Raw genomic sequence first — 26,206 nt, forward strand, 5'->3', positions numbered from 1 at the left:
GTGCTTTCTGTTAGACTGTTACGAAAGCCTCATTTAACCAAATGAGTGTCAGCTTTCTCATACCAAGCACGAGGAGATTGCTTCAACCCATACAAAGCCTTCTTACATTTGCACACTTTGTCCTCTTGTCCTTTTATGACAAAACCGCGAGGCTGTGTTACATAAACTTCCTCAAATATGTCACCATTCAAGAAAGCAGTAACAATGTCTGATTGATGTACATCCCAACCAAAATGAGCTGCCAATGCACATAGAAAACGGATAGTAGTCATACGACAAGTGGGAGCAAAAGTCTCTTCATAATCTATGTCTTTTTGTTGTGCATAACCCTTTGCAACAAGTCAAGCCTTTACGCAGCAGCAATTTTAGCAGCAAAGCAATTTTAGCCTCATTGCAGGTTGCATAAAGACCTGCTAGAATATCCCAAGCTTGTTTTGCAGATTTTGTTGAACGGATGTGAGGAACAATGGTGCGCTTCACAGACAATGCAATCAATGCATGAGCCTCCGCATCCTTAACATCCCAACAAGCTCACAGACAACGCAATCAATGCATGAGCCTCCGCATCCTTAACATCCCAACAAGCTTGTTCTGCCATAGTCAAAACAACTCTAACAGCAGCAAGACCTGCAACATCCTCAACATCGCCTACATCCTCAGAACCAGGACGTACATCAATGCCCTGCACAATGTTCCAGACGCCCTTTGACACAAGAACATGTTGCATCATATAAGCCCACATAGGGTAATTGTCCCCATCCAACCTGTCCTCAGCAGCAAACATCTTGAACACATCTGTGTTGTTGTTGTCAGCCATGGTAAATGATTCACCTGATGTGAAAACTGCCCGAAAATAGGAGAAACGGAGCGGGACAACACGTGCTATATAGCACAAACCATAGAAGACTGTAAGGCACTTGTTACGCAGAAAACGGCACTGACAGAAACTCTGCACAAAATGACGAAATAGGCTGTGCAGTACTACCTCTAGTGGAAACGAAGACCGAAATGAGCCCAAATCAAAAATCTTAGCAGACCAAGCTCTACGAGCTAACCCAAAATATTTTTCGACCTGCAAACACTCGCCAAAGCTCACTGAAATCGGAGAAAGTGAGCAGGCGTGTGCTGGAGTAGCTGGCAACTAAGCCCTGGAGGACGCAACCTGCTCTGATACCAATTGTTGGAATTAGGGTTACAGAGAAACGCACACAGCTTGGAGAAGATGAAGGAAGCTCAAGGCTAACAATAGAGAGTGTGTTACTTAGTGTGCGATGGAAAGATAGATAGCCCTAGAGTGATGGGCGTATATACAATGCACAGGGGAAAAAACCTCCTAAAGAGGGAAAAAATGCCCCGACGGTCCTAGTGTGTTCACACACATCACTACCACATGTATATGGTAACATTGGATAGTATATTTCTTGTAATGGGATGGAACACTCATTACATCTTTACCATCCTCTTTCGTGGTTTCCATTTTAGTCGTATATATCTCCTTTAGAGCTTTTTTCAACTCTTAATAATTCTTTTTTCGTTCGACTCTCGTCATGGTTGACTGCTTGTCTTGTTCTTTTCGCTTTGCTTGAGTATCCTTCCTCGTTTTTCTTGATGTTTTCGACCTTTTTGGATTTTCATTTAACACTAGGTTGGTAACAGGACAGATTTATGTCCTAGGACACTTTTATGTCCTGTTAACTCTCAATTTTGCCCGAATTAATTCTAAAAATATAAATAGGACTAGTACATGGGACCAATCCTCAAATTTCTCAAAAAACTTGAAAAAAAATTTGAATTAATTTCAAAACGGTTGCATGCCAGCAAGGCTGGGTAATTAACTCAATGAATAATTCAATTGATGGATTTTATGACAATTGGCCAATTGTCCATGGCATGTCGTCCAGGAAAAATGCTTCCATGCATGTGCCTAGGCTCTAAATTGGGGGCGGATCATGACCATAGGTTGAAGAGGGGATCCAAGGGTTGAGGGTGAAAGCCCCAAACCCCAAAATTGAGTGAGCCCTTGAGCGGGGTCTGGCAAAACTTGATTTTGCCCCTCTTGGAGCTGCCGAATTTTGGAGCGTAGATGGCGTCAAATCAGAGGCGTTATGCTGCAGAGGAAGTTGGTTGCAGACGCGTTGGATGCTACCCAAAGTTTTTGCAAGCCCAAGAAGGTGCACTCTTGCAGGTCCCGGTAGCTTGGTTTGGGGCATCATGGGTTGAGCAAGAATTTGGAGAAAAGCATACAGAGGTCTTCTTTTTTGGTGTCCTGCAAAAATACTGAGTTAAAAAGCAGAAGCTCTCTTGCCGATTTGAGGGGGATTCAAAGGATTATTCATCTTCATGGGATGATGTTGCAGAATTTGTTGTGCGGAGCTCTCAACGGGTGCATTCTCCTCAAAGAAATTGTGAGGCAAGACAAGAATCTACACCTCCACCTTCTTCATTTGGAATTGGTGAATCAAGTCATGCACCTATGCTATCAAAACATAATTTGGGGGCTGCAAATTATTTTGATGCAATTCTTGTTGGGGGGGAAGAGAACATAACGCATGTTGAAGAAGAGGTTGAAGAGACTCCACTTGACCCAACCCCACTTGGTAGGCGTCCTGGAAGACCACCTAAATCACGTAATCGGGGTAGACCAAAAGCATCATGCATGCCTGCAAATGCATGATGCATGCCTGCAAATGACACACCCGAAAATGTATCACCCAAATATAGTAAATATGCATGTGGTGGCCGACCTAGAAAATATAAGCCTTCTCATGCAGGGGGCAGACCTGGCCCTTCAAGCAGCCCATTTGATGTTTCTAATGATGATGAAAGTGATGATGAGCATGCATCAGAAGGTGAGGGGGTTGAATGTGGTGACAATGAAGTATTGGAAGCGGAGGGTCCTGTACTTGATGACTCTCGTGATGGAGATGCACATTTTGTTGATGTGATTCCTCCACAGTGGAAGAGTGGTGATGAATTAGAGCAAGAGCCACATGATACATTTCGGGCTCTTCCACCTTTTAATGGTGTCAAGGGACCAAACTTGGGACATATGCCACATGAATTTTGTGAGTTTCATTTGTTTTTGATGCTCTTTCCACTTGACCTTGTTGATCATGTTATTAGTGAGACTAATGCATATGCCGAGAAAGAGAGGCAAAGGTGTGGCCAGTTGCATGACTCCATGCGAAGATGGGCTCCAATAGATCAGCATTCTTTCCTACGCTTCATGGGTGTAGCTTTGGGCATGGCACTACACTACATGCCATCAAAGCAACATTATTGGAAAGATGAGGTAAGAGGCTCCCTTCTATTTCCTAATTTTGGTGAAAAGATGAGTCAAACTACATTCCAGCAAATCAAAAGGTTTTTGCATTTACGGGACAATGCACAAAGACCACCTCGGGAACTAGAGAGCACAGGTTATGGCAATTGCTTGAGCTAGAGAAGAGGTTGAATTACACTTTTCAAAAGCATTATAATTTAGGTCAATGTGTGACTGTGGATGAATGCATAATTCCTTCTAAGTGTAAATTGAATCCACGTAGGGTTTACAATCCCAAAAAGCCTCATAAATTTGGTTGGAATCTATGTGACTCCGCCACAGGGTATAATTTTGCATTTCAAATTTATGACAAGATGCCATGTACTGAATTGTCTTTTTATGTTGTTGCAAATTTGGTGAAGACATTGCCAAGAAAAGGGCACCATGTATTCTTTGATAGGTACTTCACATCTGTGAAGCTTTTGGAGCACCTAAGAAGTGAAGGTCAAGGTGGCACCGGCACTTATGTATGTAACAGGAAGCACTTTCCTGCCACCCAAATGTTGCATTTGGGTAAGAGAGCACGGGGTGCTTGTCGGTTTGCTTATTGTAAGAAGCAAGTTCTTGTTGCTTGTTCTTGGATGGACAAAAAAGAGATTCTTTTTTCTTCTAATTGCTATGGTGTGCAAAAAGGTGAGGTGTTGCGTTTGGTTGGTAATAAGAGATTGCCTTCCCCATGTCCGGCACTTGCCGTGAAATATAATGCATGCAAGGCTGGTTGTGATGTCTTTGATAGCATGGTTCTTGGTAGTGGCTATAGCTTGCAAAGTACACTACATGGTTTTAAGTGGTGGCATGCAGGTTTTTGGGGTCTCATGGATTTTGTTTTTACAAATTGTTGGATTATATGGAAGGAAATGTATGGCAAAAAGGATGTGTGTAGATTTGACTTTATGCTCCATATGCATGAGCAGCTGGTGGACAATGCATTTCGGCCTTATGTGTGCAAGAGGCCAGTTGTTGAGGATGCATACAATGGTCACTTTCCTATCCGTTTGCATGATGTGGCCAGCAAGTACTGTGTCGTTTGTTCACCTAAGCGAAAGAAGCTTCTTTCGGAGCATAAGGAGGTTGATAGCTCAAAGCCTTCACGCACCATTTGGGGGTGTGGTAAGTGTCAAAAGGTTATGTGTGCTGACCCTTGCTTCAAGGAATTCCATGCAAGGGTTGTTATCAACTTTCTTTATGATGGGCGCTCAAGAGTCTCTAGATGACATCATCCACCCTTATGTAACTTCTTTGTATCACTCTCTCTTTATGTGTGGGTATTTTTTGCATACATGACTGGTTTTTGTGCTCATTGACTCCCTTTTTTGTTTGTTTGCAGGAAAGCTTTGCAGGTGGGAAGCTATTGGCTGGTTTTTGATGTAAAATGCTGATTTTTGCTGCAAAATGCTGTTGTGTTCAGAACAGATTTTGTGCTTATTGACTCCTTTTTTTGTTTGTTTGCAGGAAAGGGTTTGCAGGTTTCAAGCTATTGGCTGGTTTTTGCTGCAAAATCCTAGTTTTTTTTCATGGCTGGCTGTTGTTCATGGCTGGTGTTCGGCGATGGTTGGTTTTTGTTTATGGCTAGCTTCTTATCATGGCTGGGTTTTGTTAGGTATGTCTATTATGCAAAAGCCTTTTGTATTATCTTTCCTCTTGCTTGTATGGATGTATCATCATGGTCTTTTCCCACTTGCGATATGGTTATAGCATCATAAGCCTGCTCACCTTTGCGTCATGTTTATTGTATCCTACAGGCAGCGGCTTATACCTTCCTTTTGGTACCAGCGGATACACATGTAGTGGCTAAAGCAACTATTACATGGAAGATTGTGTTTTGATTGCAGTGGTAGCAGATAGTGATGATAGACATTTTGGCCAGTTTTAGTGCAACATGGATATTATGTATCACCTATATGAGGCATTTTGCCAAGTCTTTTGTGACTTGGAATTGTGCTTTGCATTGTTGTTTCTGCATCAGGCTCATGACATGCTTGGTTATGGAAGGGATTCTAAATTGTGCCAGACTTGGTGATTAGGTTTCTTCATGTCTTTGCCTCGTCAAGTGTGTTTCACCATGTATATCTTTGCATCAAGTTTGTGAGGTGCTTTATGCGTATGTATTGAGATGATAATTTATCTTGCCATGTATTTTGAACATGGAATTGCAACATGTGCTAAGCTATGGTTATTATGGCTTTAGTCGTCTTGGTGCATAGCCCTATCAACTTTATCTTTGTTGGTTTAATTCTTTCTATCTGATGTGACCTGTTGATAGGTGCATAGCCCTATCAACTTTATCTTTGTTGGTTTAATTCTTTCTATCTAATGCTTTTGTTTTGTGCTAGGCTTGATCATGGCTAAGTCTGCCCTTCATCTCTAGAGAAAATGATAGAAACTCAGTTCGCAGAGTTTCTTATGGGTGTATGCTCATGGGTGCGTGCGTGTGGGAGCATATGTTCATGCGTGGTTCTACACCCACTATTGGGCGCTGATGAAGTTAGTGGGGATGTCGTAGTATTTGTGGATATTATGCATGATGTAGCTGAACGGTTATATCGTCTTGTGGTTCACAACCATGAGCTTATAGCTGCACTTTTTTGTTATAGGTGAATTTGGTCTTTTCCTGGATTCATCTAGGTATATATTAGTCGTCTTGGTCTTTATCTTGCCTTGTATTTTTTTCGGCTTTTATGTTTTTGTTGAAACATGGAATTGGAACATGTGCCAAGTTATAGTTATTATGGCATTGTCGCATTGTTATGGCTAGGGCTATATTACAATGCACTGAATAGTTTTTTCCATTATGGCTACTGTTTTGGCCAATGTACATATGGTTCTTTCCCAAATGGTTGTATGCTATTGTTCATTAGGTCTATCTATCCTTGTGACTATGTTCATTGTAACTTATGCTGGTTGAAGAGTGGTATGTGCAAGTTTGTGGAAGTGTGGTGGTAATACCAACAGGTTATGCATGTTGAGATGGAAGTATTTGTTTTTGGTTATAAGTTGGGACCTTGACATGTTATCTTTGTGTTACTTTGCGGCTCTAATAAGAGATTGCTTTATCTTTGAGGAAGAAAATACTTTGTTCTATAATGTTTTTTAATTGCTATTGTGCATATTATTTACATACCATCTCTTTTTCATTGTGTATTATATATACCTTATCATTAGAGCTTGATACAAGCCTCCAAATTTTTTCCTCTGTAATATAACCTACTAGTATTACAGTGTTTTGTAGTTGGGAAATAGAATGTCGTGAATAATCTCCTTCTCATTATGAATGGAAAAGGCAAATAATTGGCTTCTTTGTGTCGGTGACATCTAGGAAAGAGTTATAGTTCTCATGAAGTGGATGGTATACTAAATTGAACTCTCATTTAGGTATTTGTAGCCCGACATGTGCGTACACCACAAACTGTCTAAAAACATGCTAATTTGGAGTAAAATGTAAACCATCTAGTAGAATTTTTGAGGTAGTGAGCACTCATTTATTTGAAAGCTATAATATTGTAGATCCCTAGAAAAATGTCACAATGGCTAGACCAATTTTTGTTTTAGAGTACCAAGCGATGTACTAATGAGATTCCTTGTTTTTTGTTGTTTGTTCAAATGCACTTACTTTGAGAGCTCGGTTCTCCCATTGGATTGTACATTTCACCATACTTAAATTTTTTCCAAAAGCACATGAGTCTTGTGAATGTGCAATGAAGGGTTTTGTGAATGGAGTCATCTTCTAGGAATTGTAAAGTTTTTCTTAAACCCTGCAAAGGACACTTTTATGTCCTGTTAGGTTACCAACCTAGTGTTAAAGGATATCTTCCAGTGATTTTGTCCTTGACACAATCATGTGCATCTATCTGCATCAAGAACTGTGTTCTAATGGAGACTGATGGCATAGGTCTAGCTTTCACGTTTCTAGTGTCTCTTTTTTGTCTATACCATTTTTGTCTTCTTGGTTTCTGGTTAGAAAATTCAAAAAACTTTTCCTCCCCTCCTTTCATGAGTAGCTTCAATCTCACATATTCTTTTTCTGACCCCGAGGTAGCTAAGTGTTCTTCTAACTCATCTGTTGCATCATAGTAGAGGCCTGAAAAGACTTGTTGAGATTTTATCAAGTCCTTGGTTTCATCATTTTCATCTTCAAGGTGGAGGGTTGAAATCATTTGTATGGTAATTATGTCATAGCCATCTTCATTACAAAATTGAGTAGGCATGGACATATTCACACATACATCCATTGTCGCTAAAATTGAGTTCACTCAAATGGCTCAAACAAATGCCCTGGAAAGGGTTCGGGTACATAAGCTTCATCAGTGCAATACCTTTCTAAGATACATTCTTCTCGTTTTAAGCTTTCATTTTTTGAAGCCTCACACATCCAAATAGGAGTGTCCTTGTTCAACCAAGATGGAAGCTTAGTTTCAGCCGACGAGACTGAATCGAACTCTTGTATGGGCGTTTTCATGACATCTCTATAAGTGTGATCTTTTAGATTAACCCTTGTTATTGATCCTATTTGCTTCAAGTTGTACAGATAATTATTTCTCCAATCTTGGATGAGTTGTACCTGTCGCATGAAAGGTCTTCCCAATATGATTTTGTAATTGAGTTTCTTCCCAAAGTCTACTATGGCAAAAATGTGTTGATATTCAATTCCACAGGAATTAACTATCACTTTTTCAAGCGGTCCTAAGGGTCTTTCAATGTGTCCATCAGATTGCGATTTCATTTGAGTTTGTCTAATGGCTGGCTGTCCCCAGGATTCCCATACTGCTTTCATGGCTATGGCTATGACTCCTCCACTATCCAGTATTGCCATGGTTTCAATGTCATTATATTTCAGTGGAAGGATTGTGTTTTCTTCTTCCCCTTCGTAGTATTCTCCAACTTTGTTCATTGGAACATATATGAATCTCTTTGTTGTCCATTTCAGGTTGCAATTTTTTCAAATTTTTCGATTAGCCCCGTTATTCCCACCTTCTCCAAGGTTTTTTGTAGATCATTCCATAGATATGGTTTGATTTTTAACAGTTCTTCTAAAGTAAGAGTGCATTGGATGGGTGTAGACATGATTGAATGAATGTTGTCTACTTCTAGGGTTTGTTCCACTCTTTTTACTTGAGTGGTCTTACACACTATGGATTCATCTTTGTTATCTCCCAAGTAAGAGGGTAATGTTTTCAAGGTCAATGGTTTAGACATTCCTGAAGCTTTAGATCCGCAATCCCCATACAAGGATTGTACATCCATGTCCATTTCAGGAGGTAGATTGTCTAACCAAACTTCCCCTATAGGAGCTGACTTTAGAGTTAGGCTCCATCATTGATCTCTCTAACTTTTTTCCATAAGTGTCCTGGCCAGTCTTCGTCTACAAATGGAATTCCATCTAAGGCATCCTCGTTGTCCGGCACTATAAGTTCTGGCTCTTTTGTTTCAATGTGGGGTTCTACCACCACCTCAGATTTTTCTTGATTGTCTCTTATCAGAAGCTCCTCAGGTCTTGTCATACTTTCGTGCTTGGGTTTTTGTTTTTCCAGCATTTCTTGTGTGATTCTTACCAAATTTTGATAAGCTTTAAGCTTAGCTGCTTCCATGTCTGGAGAAGGATAGTTTTTCCATTTGTTTTCCATGTTTTGGCCTGCTTTAAGTCCTGCTTGGTAGGCTTCCAAGGCTGCATTAATAGGCTCAAAAAATTTATCAACCAAAATTGATCCTCCAGATTTCATGGTGATTTATTTGACTTCACTTCCAGTTTCTTTTACCTTTTCCTGAAATAGTTGTTTTGCTTTCTCCTCGATTTCAACCCGTTGTTTCTGTTTTCTCATCTCATACCTCTTGCTTCTACTTCTTTTGGTCTTTTGAGAGGTAATTTTTCTATTCTCCGAATCATTAGAGGAGTTATCTTTCTTTTTCTTAGCCTGGGCTCTAGTGATTACCTTGATTGGAACAATCGGTTCACTCTCAGATGAGCTACTAGGTATCACTTGGACTACGTTCACTACTGTTTTACCCTTGTTTAAAGGACTTTTAGGACAATCTTCTGGGAAGTGTCCTCCCTTTTTGCAACATTGTATGCAATAAGCTTCAACTGGCTTGAGGTTCTTGTCAGGCTCTGGGCATTCATTTTCCCAATGGTCATTTGCACCACATTTATGACAGTTTCCCGTTCTATCATGGGTTACCATAGGAGGTCTAACACCTTGATTAGCTACATAGTACATTGGTGGAAGATCTGGTGGAGTATAGGTCACAGGTTCTTCCATTGGTGATGGATGTGAATTATACCAATCTCCTTCTACCATTATGGTAGATGGACTAGGATCAGCATTGGGTGTAATAGGCACTAGTGCTTGTTCATCTATGACTCCCTCTAGATGCATGTACTTTACAGGCACTGCATTATGTCTAGGATATGGAGGTTGTTGACCCAACATGGGTTGAGGTCTTTCCATACCCATCGGTGGTCTTTGAGCTGGTGCCATGTTAGGCTAATAACTGTACATGGGTTGTCCTTGTGGCCTCATGGGCACGTACTGAACATTCCCATCATACTTTGGTCGGTAGTAGCACTCATTGGTCTCATGGTTGGTCCATTTACCCTCGATTGCATACCATTTTTGCAGTCTAATTGGTTGTCCCTGTTGAGGTATCCCTTGCCCTAGTCCCCTCATAGGTGCTTTTTGCATGTTATTCATCATGTCATTCATTCTTTTGAGCATGTCTTCTATGGCTAAAAGTGGTGCTACAGCAGCTGTTCCCACGTGCTAGTTTGGTGGATGTTGTTTTCTCACTTTGGTTATCCTTAAGGACATCTTCTTTGTTGAAAATATCACAATTGTCTCCTAAGTCAATAGAATCTGACACACACTCTTCTAGGGTTGTATGCTTCTTGCTATACAGTATAGCATGAAGTTCTTTCTTTAGCAGTCCTTCTAGAAACTATGATACTAGTCGTTCTTCTGCATGTATCTCTAGCCCTGGGCATCTAACAATGTATTGTTTCATTCAAGTTGTACAATCCCTAACATACTCACCTTGTTTCTGTTTAAAGTTGTAGATTTGAGCTACGGTATTGTGTGTGATCTCCGTTTTGGAACGAGCAGCTACAAATCATTGAGCTAATGTATTCAAGTCCATGATTGACCTTGGTGGAATGTTTTGGAACCATGTTAATGCTTTTCCTTCCAATGGCATTCCAAACCCCTCGAATTGAGTATGAAAATCGAATATGTGTTCTGCTCTTAGCACTTGCTTAAAGCTTGCTAAGTGGTCGTATGGATCCCCTGATCCACTGTATTTTCTGACCCATTTTTGAAAATCAACTGGTCTTACACGTCTATTTGGTTCAACTCCCGGTCTCCTGGTAGTTGGTCCTGTTCCGAGTCCTTCAAATAAATCTGTTGGAAATAGTGACTCATGTAGACCTAGACTAGCTTTAGTGTCACCCGGTTTTCTTTGTGATGAGGTGGTTTCTGGTTTCTTAACATTACTCTTAGAGGATCTCTCCTGGTGTTCTTCTCTTGGAATAGTTTCTAGTCCTTGGCCCAATATCCAATCCCTTATTGAATACCCTTGATATTTGGTTTGTTATACCTCCGCAGGAGTCATCATAACAAAGTTGTTATAACAATCCCTAAATAGGTAGGTTGGTAGATCTGCTGATCCCTTATCTTTGATTTTGAAGATATAGATGATTTTCATGGGTGTTAGTTGTCCTGATTTGACATGCAAAGTCCATAGAAGATCTTTTACATTTATGTCCTCCCACCAATAGACTCCGATCCTAGGATTATCCGTACCAAGCCATTTCAAAGGCTTCAAATCAACTTGATCGTATCCCTCGAATTCTAAAGTTGGTGGTCCTTCTTTGGCTGCCATATCTGGAATTATGGTGTTTGCCTCGAACCCCCATTTGTCTATCACGTCAAGGTCTTCGACTTGTAAATACTGAGTCCCGTTTCTATCCATGTACGTTTTTTCCTTGTTTGTTTGCCCTGATCTCCTCTTCGGACTCAATACCATGGTCATCAATGCGAATAGCATACTCTTTCTTAGGATCCAAGAAAACCTGAACTCCATGGCGATTAATCTTATAAAATGAGAGTATATGCTTATAGCGCATTGTCGTTCCGATTTCTGAGTGAGTCGAATAAGAAGACATTTCGGATGTTGAATCAAAAAAAGTGTCTGAGACTTCTTCAAGGATAGTGTGCAAGGAATTGCCTTAATTCACGCTTTCTTCGGTGGATACTCTACTGGAGGTTTCTCCAAGTATGCCCTGATTTCCTAGTACATGACCAGATCTAAGGTTCATAAAGACTTGTGAAGCCCTGGATAGAGTACTTAACTTTGGATTGACTTGTTGTTTCCACTTGACTGGATTGCAACTTCTGACAAGCTGCCGATTCCTCATCTGTAACCTGCTTCCTGTATCAATTTTGATCAAGTTAGGTATTCTTTCACAAAGACTGTGTAATTTTTGCTAACTATTATGATTGGTCTATGTGTATCACTTCAAAACGAGCTAACTTAGTCAGCAGTTGAGATTTTCGGACTCGACTTTGGCAAAAGATCAAAGGATTAATTTGCAACCTAGAAACTGAGTGAACATGTACCAATTTGGATCCGATTGAACCCAAAATTTCTTGGTGCCTTGTATTACGTTGGTCTAACACTATACAAGTTCAAAAGTCAAAATTGATGTCTCTGTGTAGCAGTAGTAAATAATCACGATTATTTACTTTTGTCAGTTTTTTGCACTTTTTGGCTTGGTTTGCCAAGTATCCAACCTGTTAAAGTCTCTGGACAAGTTTCACTGAGTTTGGACAAAATCTATTCAAGTTTAGCCATTGTTTTGTGTCTGCAGACTCTGATTTCAAGAATCTGGCTTAAGTCTCAGTTTTGTGATCCAAATTTCACCAAAATTGATTTGTCTGGTCTACTTGATATGCTTGACCTTGTGGTATACTCAAATGTGCAAAATTTTTAATTTTTGTAGCAGATATAAATAATCACAATTATTTACTCTAGCTATTTTTTTGCAAGTTTTTGTTCCAATATTAACACAGATCTGTTAAGCACTTCAACTTAAGGTCTCTAGCCAAGTTTCATCAAGTTTGGACTATTTTTGATCAAATGGTTATCAATTTTGTGTTCGTAGACTGACTTTACAATTTTGGTCACAATTTTCAATCTAATGATCCAAATCTTACCAAATTTGGTTTGTGGCTTATTACAACATGGTAAAACTAGTGGTATGGTAACTTAGTCAAAAAAGTTGAAAAATGGCATAGATGTAAATAATCGCGACTAGCAACTTTTTGCATCTTTTTGGTCAAGTGAGCATGTACACATGTCTATCACATCAATATAAGCCTATGAATCAAATTTCATTGAGTTTGGACAAAATTTTTTTCAATTTACACTCAAGTTTCAGAAAGTCAATACAAAATTTTAGTTTTTACCTAGTTTTTTGTCAGTTTGGTGATCCAAATCTTTTGTGCCTTTACAAAAGTTGTTTGTACACATGCAATGAGTCACTAGTATCAACCTTGGTCAAATTTGAGCTGAAAGTAAATACTCGCAATTATTTACTTTATGCTCAAAATGAACAATTTTTTGCACTTTTTCAATGAACAGTCTTTTCAAAAGCTAATGTAAGCCTATGAATCAAGTCAAAACTTAATTTGGCGTAAAATATCAAGAAAAAGTAAATAATTTGAGTTTTGGCAAACTCTTGAAGTTTTTACCTCAATGTGTCATTGAGCTTACCCACTGGTTCATACAACTTTTAAGCATACTCTCCAATCGGATTGAGTGGTTTGGAGTCTTTTCGTGCTATTTCTAGCCGTAGACGTGAAATTGTGCACTTCAAATAACACTCACAATGATTCTTTTGGAGAGATCAATGTTCTGAAATCCACCTATGATCCTACTTACCCAACTCTTAGGTTCTCATGCAATGGGGTTGTGGAAAGTGTCCACAAACACTTGTTTTCTTGTTTTTTATGGTTTTTTGAGCATTGATCTTAAGACTTGTCCCGTCTATCAATCATTCTCAAAATTCTAATCTAGTTCTACAATCCTTCAATCCTAAAGGCACTAAGCAAGTACAACTTACCTCCAAGCTACCTCTACACAGCAAAAGACGACAATCTTAAGCTATGCGGTTTCTAAAAGAAAGTTTTTACTCTATGAGATCCTAGAGGAAGTTAAAGGATAACTTCACAAGACGCTCGTGTTTTTCCCTAGTTTAGATCTCTTCGATCCCCGGCAGCAGTGCCAAATGTGGAACGAGTGTCTAACCTCACTCCTATCTTCTTGTAGATTTCGCGAGAACCATGATTAAATTGTCAATCCATGGGACAAAGCTGACTCGACTAGTGCATAGAGGCTACAAGAGGTTGTCAATCTCTCAAAAAACAACAAACAACTCGCATCTAACTCAAGCTGCACTCAAGTGACTGAAATCACCAAAAGCTAATCGCTCATCGGCAAACAAATCACATTCATTATAGAATCAAATGACATCCAAACGTAACGAAACTTCTAGGACATGTTTATAAGATCTAAGCACACATGCTTATGGTCTCAAATTCCACTTCAGATCAAGTACCAAAATCACGATTATATAACAACAGTGGATTTTTTACCTAGTCATTTTCGACCCAAAATGCACCTAAATGCTTAGCAATGGTGCCCCAATACCCTAGGGGCCTATGCTTAGTTTTTTATTTTGAAGTGTAAATTCCTACTTATGATGAAATTAGACCGCAGGTCAGCGACGCCAAAAGCTACAAAATATCGTGAAGTGTTTACGTCAATGCGTAGAGCTCTTACCTACGGTTGCAATGCAACAAACGCAACTGCAATGTGACAACCGGGGAGGGAGTAGAAAGCGCGAGAAGGAGAGAAGTGAGCGTCGTTAGCTCACGCTGTGTATTTCATTATCCAAAACTTAAAATTAACTTACAAAAATTGGCTTTTATACCTTAGCCAATGTTTTTGGTGGTCAAAACTAATAATTTGGGAGCTCTAACTAAAGATGGGTACTGACAGGTTGATACAATCTGGAAGCTTGTAGCATCGGCTCATCAATTATGAGGATTTATCCATAAAATATGAGTTACAATATTCTCGATTTATCAAAATAATAAGTGTTTTTACAATGAAAGCTCCGAATATCCGGGTTAGCTTGCTGCTAACAATGCATAATTTAGTTGGCTTCACACGTTTTATGTATGCTAGTTTTGGTGAGATTTTTTTAAATTTGCTCAAATTACAAGGAAAAATCTATCTGATTTTATCTAGGTTCTTGCCATAGTTTCTATGTATTTGCAGTTTACTCCATGATGCTATAGTGGTCAATTGCTTCCATTTTGATAGCGATTGCGTTTGACTCTCTTTTGGATATGTTTTTTGTTCCTTTTGGACACACATTAGTGTTGTTGTATCCACTCTTATAGGAGTAAGATTTGTGTACGCTCGTAGCGGCTAACAGGTATAGTTTATACACAGTTTTTAGGTTTTACACAAATTTATGAGATGCGTATTAAGCGTTGCATTTGCTACAGGTTTTGGTTCTATAGGTTACAAGTATAGTTTATACACATTCGATTTATATTTTGGGACTGAGGAATGCCCATATGGTTATGGTTATGGTTATGGTTATGGTTATGGTTATGGTCATGGGGGTGTTTGCTGGTATAACTTTTGTGGGATGGATTATATTATCAAAATGCTACCAAAATTTCTATTGGCATATGTCATAGTAAAGTGGTTTTGTAGGATGGATACGCATCACCCCAATGAGAGGTGGAATGTACGCAATTGTGATACAATTGGTTGTCTATGGTTGATGGTATTCAATTGAAGGTATGGTTTGTGTTGAAGTGTTTTGGCCATAGGTATGGTTTGATTCTATGGGCACTGAGAGCCATACCTATGGTTTATGATTTGTGGATAAGGGTAGAGACTCAACATGATTGATAAATGTTTGATGCATGAGGTTGTGGCATAACGAGGACTCATGTTTAACTTTAAATGTAACATCATTGGATACCCCATCCAAAAATGTGCACTGCATAACAATAAAGGAAAGGCCTCACGGGTCGGCTTCATTGTGTTCGTGCTTGAGGGATTAGCTATGCTATACACTAGAGAGTCAACACAAAAGATCTATGGTAGATTCTATGGTTTAGTCATGTTTTAGGCGTCTGATCTAGCACCCAATGTAGTCATTGAAGAGACTTGGTGCTTAAACTTGTCTAGTTAGTGACTTGCATACATGACACGTAGAGTTGCTTCATTATCTCTCTTTGCATAATACACTTTCTCTTTCACGTACAAGGTCTTGAGTTAAGGACTCACCAAAGAGATCAAAGTTTGTTAGAGAATCTAATACTTACTTTAGATTCAATGGATTTTAGGGATCTGATTTGGCACCTAATGTAATCATTGAAGAGACTTGGTGCCTAACTTTGTTTGGTAATGACTTGCATACATGACACATAGAGTTGCTTCATCATCTCTCTTTGCATTATACACTTTCTCTTTCACGTATAAGGTCTTGAGTTAAGGACTCATCAAAGAGATCAAATTTTGTTAGATAATCTAATACTTAATGTATGTACAATAGAATTCTAACATATGAAAGGAGAGAGTTTTCCTTAATAGAAACTAAAAGAGAAGACTATAGGTTGTGCATGGCCGATTTCTTTACACAATAACACATTTTAAACACTAAAATTATGTACATAATTCAAAGAGAATACCATAATTAAGATTGACAACTTTATAAGGACCGGATTTGCTTGGATCGGTCCCTCCTCCAAAAGGTCTTTGTATTATAATTCTATCTCAAAGAGAGATTTGATTACAACGCAACTTGTGCTCTTGTGGAGCTTTCTTGAATCGAGAAGATGGTGAATTTCAAGATTCCATGGTATAACCCTCCTTTCCAAGCCCTAAACACCCCAAAGGGGGAAGAACTATGAGATAAGAGGTAGATAAGGGTGAAAGAAGTATTTTTCAAGCAAGAGAATTTGTATTTCGTATACGCTTACTCAAGGGTAAGGTCTTAGCATAGCTTATAGTAATATAATAGAAGAATGAAGAAGAAGAAGATTTCACTTGGTTGGATTTGCATCCATAGCCAAGTGCTTGAGCATAATGGTCACCTCTTGAGATCCCATAAGAAAGGGAGAAAGAAAGAGAGCTTGTTTTGACAACTTGGGCATTTGAGAGTGTGTGTATGGGGAGGAAGAGAGCAAAAATCCCAACGAGACCTTGCTTTTATCTCATGCAAAATTAGCAACTACTCCTCAATTGGAATGCATATAACTTGACCAATGAGAAGTAAACACTCAAAGTGCAACTAATGCATGCTCACACACTTGTTTAAGCTTGCTATTCTTGAAACCCCTCCCCTCGGATTTGTCTTGGCAAGTGTACACACACACACACACACACACTTGCTAACTTTACATAAAGCAAGTAGGCGCTACTATGGACATGTGGTCTAGCCAAGCTTAGTAAAGAAGGACTAGAGTCAACTTTCTAAATAAAGAAGGGCTGATCTTACCTTAAACTTTTTATTAAAAACCATAAAATTACCTTGTAATTTCATTAGCTTAGGTGCAAGACCTTTGCACAAACCTTTGAGGCTTTATGAAGTTAACTGGGGCTACAACCTACTTGCTAATTTAGAACCTGCTGAATTAGGATGAACTTTGGTAAAATAAAACTCACCCTTGGGCTTTAAAACTTCACCTCATGTGCGAAACATTAGCACAATGCTTTGGAGGTACCACCAATTTGCTCCCAAAACTTGTTAAAGTTAGACTATTTATGGAAAGGTAAAATTTTACCCTAAGGATTCCCATCCTTGGAGTCTAAAGAGTTATTCTAATGACTTGAACTTAGCATATCTACTTTTTACTTTTAAACTCCTATAATTGCTCTAGGTCAGTTTGTCTTGTACTTTTGATCAAGGCTTCTCAGGATATATTCATCCTTCCTTGACTTGTACCTATGGCTGAGATAACTAAATAGAAATTACCCTTGCTCTTTTATGGACTTCTCCCCTTTTGGTCCCAAGCCTTTGACAGGGTAGGTCTATAAGTATTTAATAAACTTCACTTGTTTTCTCTTAATTTTTGTGGAATTAAGTGGCCAAATTAAGATGGAAAATACTTTTAGAAGTTTAGAAATTAATTTTCACGACAAAGTTGGAAAATTTGAGATGTTCACGTGAAGTTAAAAGCCTCCCGTATCTTTTTATTGCGTATGAGAGAACCAACAACCACACACGTGTGATCAAAATCCCACACACACACACACACACACACTTTTTTTTTGTTCCTTGGGCCCAAATTAGACGAGGTGGTGGAATAGAGAGAGGCTAATTTGATGCTAGCAACCCTTCACATTCGCACAAGGTGGTGGAAATGGCTACAAAGACTCTTTGGTCACAATAGGCAAAAAGTATTTTGGCTATTTGATCACAATTTCAGTTTGACATGGCTCATCGATGAAAATTTTGCATTTTGGACAGTGGGTGGGTGGGGGGGTTCTCCAAAAAGAGCTCGTGTAGGGAGGTTCATTTTGCAGCTAATAGGGATATGGCATGTGGAGGTGACTCGACTTCGATAGGTTTCCTTTGAAACCACCCTAACTTTCTTACATGTTTACACGAGAAGCCGTTTTACAAACACTGCATTGCGAAACTATCCACATGTAGCCAATAAAAATGAGGTAAGTCCTCATGTAAAAAAATAGCAAATCCTATCTCTTATAGGTAATCTTTGTAACGGGAGGGCACCACATGCCAACTAAAAAGAACAGATTGGAATAGACTTTTAGCACTTCAAAACAACTTGAACACGCACACATACACACACACACACATAGAGAGAGAGAGAGAGAATTTACATGGGAGACACAGAGTAGCGGCGTTCCACTCCCAAAGAGCACATGGCCCCAAAACCCTGGCGCCTTTTCCAATGTTCCTTTTGTATTGCTTCAACGCGGTACAATAGTAGGGGTGCTATTTTGCTTCTTGCATTTAAAAATGCTAGAAATAGACCACCTCTTTACAAATTTCAAGGCCCTTGGCATACATAAACTTAGTGAAAATCTACTGTATCCAAAAGTTGTCTGATCCACTTATGGCACTCAAAAAATTGGCCCACAATTCACTAAAATTTGTATGTTGCTATGTCATCATCCTTCTATGTTTTAATGGTTTTTCCTTAGGATTGGTCCTCACCAGCATATTCTAGGGTTTTTTTTCTATTGTGCCAGTTGTTTATAGTTCCTCTTCATTGGTCTTAACCTCTTAGGGTTTTCCATGCACCAACTTGTGACATACCCCACTCTTGAACGAAGAGTAATTGTCTATGATCTGCCTACAAAACTCAATCCAATTCTTTAGTAGACACTGCCTTTATGGGTACATGCAAATTTTCATCATCAGTAGATACCACATTCTCTAGCACACATTTCACTATATAGTTCCACAATCGGATTTTCATCCAATCATCTCATCCACATCCAAGCTCTTGATATTTTGGTGTATCAATATTAGCCATCACACCCAGACCACGTTCATCTATAAATGGGTGTCTCGATGGACAAAGATCACATATCTAGACAAATCTCATCCAGTTTGGAAATATTGATGAACCAAATTTAAATGCTTCACCAAATGCTTTACAGATGACATACAGTTCACATGTGTAAACGTATAATATAAAATATTTTGATACAACCAAACGCTTCATAAACCAAAGTTTGCGTCATTCAAAGGTTCCCACGTATAACTAAACGCTCTCGAGACCAATGTACGTCATGTTTAAAGGCCATATACAACCAAATGCAGGCCGTATACAACCAAACGCTCCCTAGACTGTATCTTGCATTGCTCAAAGGTTTCCAGTTACCACTAAACGCACTCAAGACCGTAGCTGGCATATTCAAAATTCCAATCAAAATTTCAAACAAGTGGTTCTTCTCATTGGTTTTCCATATCCCATGCTTGTAACTTCACGTTCTTGCATCCTACTACCTCTTGTCTGCATATTCTCTTCCTCTCTCTATGTTTGTCTTGAACGTTAGCATGAGGATATTTGCTATAATTGCAACATGTGTCACATGAGAAGAATAGACACCTAGGAAATAAATTGGTTTTGTTGTATATATGTGAAGAGCTATCAAAAGTCATAGACATGCTTCTCATCCCTAGCACTCATGATTGCTTATTCTTTTGCTACCTCTGTCAACAAGGCAATACTTGCATGAGTGTTTTCTCTTTTATATTCTACAAATAGTAGGACACTACCTTGATTGCCCCAATGTGGAGGTCATGATGTTATCAGAAAAATTCCCTAATTTATCAACCATGTAATTCTTGCTCACTCAAGAACTTAGATGTAATGCTTATACATGCAATAACTCCAAAGGTTTCCTCCTCGATGCCCCTTCCCCCGTGCAATATTGGTTCTTCATTGTGCTTGAATATGAGGCACACAATGGATAGACATGTACAAAAGTTTCCCCCTGGATGCCCCTTCCCCCGTGTGCAATACTAGTTCTTCACGTCACATGAGCTATCAAACAAGGGGTTTGAACCAAAGACCTTAGGCACAAAAGGCCCCTTCCCACATGCAATACTAGTTCGTCATTGTACTTGAATATGAGGCACACAATGGAAAAACACGTACAAAGGTTTCCCACTCGATGCCCCTTCCCTCGTGCAATACTAGTTCTTCACGTGACACGAGCTGTCGAGGGGGTTTGAACGAAAGACCTTAGGCACAAGAGGCTCTTGCTCTATCAGCTGAGCCAACACTCACTGATGATATGATGGGTTGGCCAACCTTATCCGGATGGGATGCTCCACCTCACAGAGTCGGGTGTGTGAGTTGTAATTTTTAAGTTCCTACTCTCTCTCAAAAAGAAAAGAACAAGTGATAAAATCACGAGGCCTGCCTATAAATAATTAAGATTCATACTTCCTCAAGAAGTATTTGAAGCATTCCATTCCCCCCTCTATTTCAACAATTTTTTGCGCAAATCCCATCCATTAGGGTGCTAACTTGTGCTTAAGCTAACTTCCTAGATACTAGTCAAATTGGTTTCTTTCAATCACCAACACCAAAACTACTATTATACATATCATAATTTTTGCATGTTTTTTTATGTTGCTAATGTATTAATGTTATCTTTGAGCATAGCAAGCCCGACTATAGATGAAGGTGGTGCCAAAATAAATTAGATGTTTCATTTATAGATTTTCTCTTAATTTAGTCATGATAACAGTTCCATCGATGCTTTACACAATTCTTTTTCTAGTATTTTTACTACATTCAACAAATCCAATTTCACTCCTCTTTTTTCCTTAATTTCGTTAGTGAAAAATCAGGCCAAGATGAATAAAATAGACAGAAAGTGGTAAACCAACATTTTATGCAAGAATCTTAAGGGAAACATTCTCAAACAATGTAGTAGTATGCAAGTCTTCATATGCTTGCCAGTTCTCATGGACGAATTGCATCTATCTATTCACAGCAGCATTAAGGCCTGATTTGATTTTAGGTGCTCTTCTTCACAACTCTATATCCATGATGAAGATTGAAACTCTTAGCAATTAATTTGCTTTCATGTTCCAGATGAGTCCTATGTAATTTGCAAGTGTGAGGCTATGTAATAATGCTTGCAAGAAGGTGAGACACACCCGGGGAGGGGGGATAGTGTCATAATAATCAATATCTAATTCTCCTAAATGATTTTCTCATGTTAAACTGATCATTTAATATGGGGAAGTGCCAGGGGAGAAAAAGCTAGAATATTGGTTAAGCTAGCAAACCGGCCACAGTAGGTATCCAAAGGAGGTAAAATAGGGATCCAAAGGGGGGGCCATCTGCAAAAGACCTATGTGCAACAATGGGCTCAAAAGACCCTAAGGTTCAACCCATTAAGACTTCCAAAATGCTAAGGTTCCAAAATTCAAAGGTTGTGTCCAAAGGTCAACATTAGGGGAATTGGATGCTTTGTGTGTGTCCCAAAAAGTCTTCGTCAAGCCCTACATAGGAGGGGGCGAGCCCAAGAAGTAGGGGATGAGAGAGAAACACCCACACACACTCACAAGCTTCATTTGTACACTAGGGGAAAGAGGGACACATGTCAGCTCCCTAGGCCAGATGCCCACAAGGTGTACTCAAATCCTATTGGATGGCCATGGAGGTGGACCAATGAGAATTAGGCTAGAGTAAATCTAGTTTAATTAATTTAAAAACACTTGATAAAACAACCAATAAGAGTTAAGCTCTCTAGAAGACTATTGGACAGTCTCCCAAGGGGACCAATGAGCATTCAGCAGCCCAATGGCTTGCCTGATTCCTATTGGCCAGGAGGCAAAGGGGTCCAATGAGAGTTTAGTTGCATTTATTAATTATCTAAATCTCTCACAAAAGGGGAAAGGTGGCCACACGCCAGAAGGCTATCACTTATGCTGCTTAATTTCCATTGGCTAGGCTTGGGGAGGTCCAATAGGGCTGTAGCATGAGCATTTAGAAAGGGGGTCAACCAAGACAGAGAGAGGGCTGATTTTTGCAAGGCATTATCACACACACACTCACACAATCTCATGTGTGAATCAAAGAAGACTCTCTCTCCTTCTCAAGCTTTAATGGAAAGCTTGCCACCTACTCCAAGCTTGTGAGAAGGGATGCCTACACCAACAACTCTTGGCTTTGTGATGCAAATCCAACCAAGAGCCAAGCTTCAATGCATGCTCATCTCCTCTACCATGCTAATTACTAAGCTAAGCTATGCTAATATGAGTGATTATGTGAGGAGATGTACATCTTTATCATAAGAATACTCCTTCTTCCTCTCGATCTACTCTCATATCCCGCTAGCTCTCACCATCTTCGAAGGTGTGTGAGGTCTTGGGTCTGAGACCGTGAGGGAATTGATGTTGTGTTTGATGAGTGTTTTTGCTTAGTGCATGAAGTTTCCATCTTCATTGCACTAGATAGTATTGAAGGAACACAAAGAATTGTATTGTAAAATGTCTCTCTTGATGGGAGAAACCATAATACAAAGCCTTTTGGAGGGGGGACCGGCTCCATGAAAATACGGTCCTCAACTGTTGTCAATTGCTTAATTTCTCTCTCTTTTGAAGTATTTTTCATGCTATCTAACTAGGTGTTATGATTTTTGTTGCTCTCTCCACCCAAGCACTCTTGTTATTCTCGTTAGGAAGCTATTCTAATGAAATGGTCACTATGTTCATGCTATTTTCCGCTACACACAATTTACTAGACCAGTAAATGTTACATTGCTATCAGAGCACAAGGTTTCTCTTTTCTTGCTCAAGAAAGGAGGTCCTCAAGCTAGCTATAAATGATTGGTATAATTAATTGCACGTGAGTAAGTAGAATAGGGATTTTGCAGCCTTGCAGTGCGCCTGCCTTTGTGCAGTTAACGGGGCATCACCGTCGAGAGCTATGGTCTTAATAGTGGAGTCCTACGGGGCTTGCCTACGGCTTAACCACTATTGAGCTATTAGAAGCTTGACAAGAGCCGGTGTTGTTTTGGTGTTGAACGGCCCGATCTTTTATTCCTTGAAATTAATGGTATTCGAGCCACGGATACAGTAGCTTGAGTGCTTTTCCTAAAGGGATAAAGAGGAGTAGTAACTAGGGCTTGAAGTGCCAAAGTACACCTAAAAAGTTTACACCTAAAAGTTGTTAGAATGGCTCATAATAGTAAAGAGAGTGAAATTAATTTTGATAACTTTGATTTTGTTAATGAGCAAGCTACTAATGATGCCCGATGCTTGTTAAATATCTTGTTTCTAGGCTTCAACAAGCCATGGGCAATCCATCCCTCCAAAGTGAAGTGCAACGGCAGCTTCGTGCTCATGGGATTCTCCAAACTCCCCACCATGACGAGAGAGCACATGGGAGGCCTCCTTGCGAGACTTCCAAAAGAGGTCTCTCTCCGATTCAGGAAGGAGAAGAGGATCCCTATGAAGGGCTTAGAAATTTGCTCCTTGATGATGCATCTCCTTCTCAAAGGAGAATTCAAGAGCCTCCACCGAAGGAACAAGAAATAAGTGAGTCTCCTGCCACCTCTACGGAGATGGCTCCACGAAGACGGCGGGCTAAACGCTCTCCATCACCTCCAAAACGGAGAAGACCATCGCATACTTCTCCACACCATACTTCAAAGAGGGATTAAAAAAAAGCAAGAGAAGAAAAAGGCGAGAAAGAGGACACCCTCTTCTCCATCTTCTTCATCCTCTTCCACTTATGAAAGTGATGGTCAAGACAACAAAGATCAAGGCAAGAAAAAGGTGAGAAAGAGGTCACCCTCTTCTCCATCTTCCTCAAATTCTTCATCTTCTGAAGAAAGTGATGGTGCAACCTTTGAACCATCAAAAAGAAGAGGCCATAGGAAATCCTATGCTGCGTGGAAGAGGTCATCCAAAGTCAAGAAGTTTAAAGAGGGAGGAAAGAGCATCTCTTTCCTTACCTACGATGGCACTTTTGGTGCTACGGACAAAGTCTTGGTCTTTATCCAACATCACGATGCGGCGTTTGGAGATGAGGGCTTCATGGAGTCCTCTAAGCTACGCCATGTAGCTATGCACTTTCAAAAGTCCGTCAAGCAATGGTGGTCTAGCCTACAGGCCAATGTGAAGCTCCACGAACGTGGAAAGCTTTAAGAGCTTCCATTATGAAGCAGTTTTTGGCCACCGATGCCAAAGACAAAGTACTCACTGAATGGCAAAGCTTGAAGCTCTCTCCCTATGAATCCATTCACAAATATGTAGACAAGTTTTGGGACTTACAACTCAAAGCCACTATCATGAAAATGTTGGATTTTGGAGAGCAAAAGCAACAATTTTGTGCGGGCTTAACTGAAGAAATGGCGGAGTATGTAAACTCCCAAAGGCCACGCACCATATCGGCGGTTATACACCATACTATGGTGGCCTCTCCATTCAATTTCCAAACGGGGGATAAAAGAAATTCTAAGCCCATGGAAAACAAGGGTTCCAATGAGCCTAAGGGGAAGGACAATGTCCAAAAGTCTCCTAAGGGCAACTCCAACAAAGCTAAAGAGAAGGGAGTTTACAAAAGGAAAAATAAACTCTCTCCTGAAGAGCTTGAGCATTATCGCAAGGATAACCGTTGTTTCAAGTGCGGCGAGCAAGGGCATGCGTACCGCGCTTGTCCCCAAAAGAACAACCGCCATGAACGTCCTAGAGCTACCTTGGCCGAAATCCAAGAGGAGGAAATTCACCACAAAGGATCTCCTCTATGCCATGCTTGGGGAAAGGTAAGAGAACATGATGCTTTTATTCTCTTTGACCCTGGTTCTACTCACAATTTTATATCTATAGAATTGGCCATCAAGCTAGGCATACAAGCCTACGAGATGGGAGATGTCCTACCTGCAGACGGTGCTTTCAGGGGGCAAGAAGCTTCATTCACTCCCTTAATTGGGAAATTGAGGCTCCATGTCCAAAGCTATGTGGACAAAGAGGACTTCTTTATCTCTCCTCTCAAGCATGAGGATGTAATCCTAGGGGCACCATGGTTTGATAGCATGGCTGCCAATGTTAAATTCCCTGAAAGGAGAATCTCCTTTAAGTTTAGGGAAATAGATATGTATATAGATGCTAAGGAAATGGGTAACACTATACCCATTGTACATACGCAAGCTTTCAACAAGTCAATAAAGAGCTCTATTTCGGTGTACATGATTTTTGTTAAAGATTCTCAAAATGAACCTAATGTTTTAGCAAAAGAAAATATACACAATCAAAAGGAATTAGAGTTATCCAATTTTCTCAAGGGGTTTCAGGATGTCTTTATTGACGACATCCCTTGTGAGCTACCTCCTAAACGAGGTAATGATGACCATGCAATTGAACTTCTTCCAGGAAGTTCACCGCCTAACAAACCTCCTTATAGAGTTTCTCAAGCTCAACAAGAGGAGATTATGCGGCAAGTGCATGAGTTAGTTGAGAAGGGTATGGTTAGGCCAAGCTCATCTCCATTTTGCTCACATGTGCTACTAGTGCAAAAGAAAGACGGCACATATCGTATGTGTGTCGACTATAGAGCACTAAATAGGATCACTATCAAGAATAGGTTTCCCGTTCCACGGGTAGAAGACCTATTTGATAAGCTACAAGGGTCCACCTACTTCAATAGGATTGACCTAAAAAGTGGCTATCATCAAATAAGGATAGTTGATCAAGACATTGTAAAGACCGCATTTCGCACTAAGTTTGGTCTTTACGAATACATTGTCATGCCTTTTGGCTTGACCAATGCACTAGCCACATTCAACCGCTTGATGGAGAAGCTATTCAGGCCTCATCGAACCTTCACTGGAGTGTTCTTTGATGATATCATCATCTACTCTAATTCACTAGATGAACACAAGCGACACCTCTAGACAATATTTCAATTTCTAAGAGAGAATAAACTTTATGTTAATCGAAAGAAAAGTGAAGCTTTCTTACAAGAGATTCAGTATTTAGGTCACATTATCTCTCAAGATGGCATCCAAATGGATCCATCAAAGTTAGAGGTAATAAAAGGATGACCTAAACCAAGGAATCTTCATGAGTTAAGAAGCTTTATAGGTATGCGCGCATACTATAAATGCTTCATACAAAAGTTCTCACTAATAGTAGGACCATTACATTACCTAACAAAGAAAAATGTTAGGTACACATGGTCTGCCAAGGAGAACAATGCTTTCGAAAAGCTTAAGTAAAAGCTTATCTCTCAACCTGTGCCTACATTACCGGATCTCTCAAAGCCATTTGAGGACCAATGTGACGCTTGTGGTGATTGCCTTGGAGCT

General features: G+C 39.7%; 1 pseudogene; it reads left to right on the forward strand.

Moving 5' to 3' along the window:
• The first annotated feature begins 2,083 nt into the window (after window positions 1-2,083).
• Window positions 2,084-4,827, forward strand: LOC147420925 (uncharacterized; annotated as a pseudogene).
• The last annotated feature ends 21,379 nt before the right edge of the window (window positions 4,828-26,206 follow it).

Source organism: Adiantum capillus-veneris, chromosome 28, assembly GCF_014529385.1.
Source record: "Adiantum capillus-veneris isolate H3 chromosome 28, ASM1452938v2, whole genome shotgun sequence".
Classification (NCBI taxonomy): Eukaryota; Viridiplantae; Streptophyta; class Polypodiopsida; order Polypodiales; family Pteridaceae; genus Adiantum; species Adiantum capillus-veneris.